Source organism: Nannospalax galili, unplaced genomic scaffold (assembly GCF_000622305.1).
Source record: "Nannospalax galili isolate Female #2095 unplaced genomic scaffold, S.galili_v1.0 scaffold944, whole genome shotgun sequence".
Taxonomy (NCBI): domain Eukaryota; kingdom Metazoa; phylum Chordata; class Mammalia; order Rodentia; family Spalacidae; genus Nannospalax; species Nannospalax galili.
Window position 1 is genome coordinate 967,825 of NW_008352899.1, and position 786 is coordinate 968,610.

Here is a 786-nt window from a genome sequence, read left to right on the forward strand (position 1 = left end):
GCCTTGAACTCACAGAGATCTGCCTGCCTCTGCTTCCCAAGTGCTGGGATTAAAGGCGTGCGCCACCACGCCCGGCAATAATAAAAATTTTTTAAAATATTTACAATTAGTTTTGGTGTGTGTCTATGTATGTGTATTCATGTGTATGGGCATGTGTAAAGGTCAGAGGACAGTTTACAGACGCTCCTTTCATGTGGGTTCTGGGGTTCAAACTTAGGTTATCTAGCTAGAGTGGTGGCAAACACCTTTACCAGCTGAGCATCTTGATGACCCAAATCTGAAAATTTCAGTCACATCTTTGCAGAAGTGAGGACTCCTGGGGTGGGAGCTCAGAAGCAAGGGACTGTTTTGCTGACAGCTGGACTTTGACAACAGTAAGGATTTGCCGACCAGCTAGCCAGGGTGGAGAAGACGATCAAGAACTTGCAAACAGCTGGGCATGGTGGTACACACTTTTAGTCTCAGCACTTGGGAGGCAGATGCAGGTGAAGGCCAGCCTGTCTACACTGCAAGTTCCAGGCCAGCTGTAGCTACAAGGAGACCTTGTCTTAAAAAAATAAAAAAAGCTGTGCATGGTGGCTTGCACGCCTTTAATCCCAGCACTCAGGAGGCAGGGGCAGGCGGATCTCTGTGAGTTCCAGGCCAGTCTGGTCTACATAGTGAGTTCCAGGACAGCTGGGGCTACAGGGAGACCCCGTCTCAAAAAGAGCAAAAAATAAATATTACCAGTATTCACAATCTTTATCTTTACTGAGTAATGAGTTGTATTTTATGATTAGTAGAATG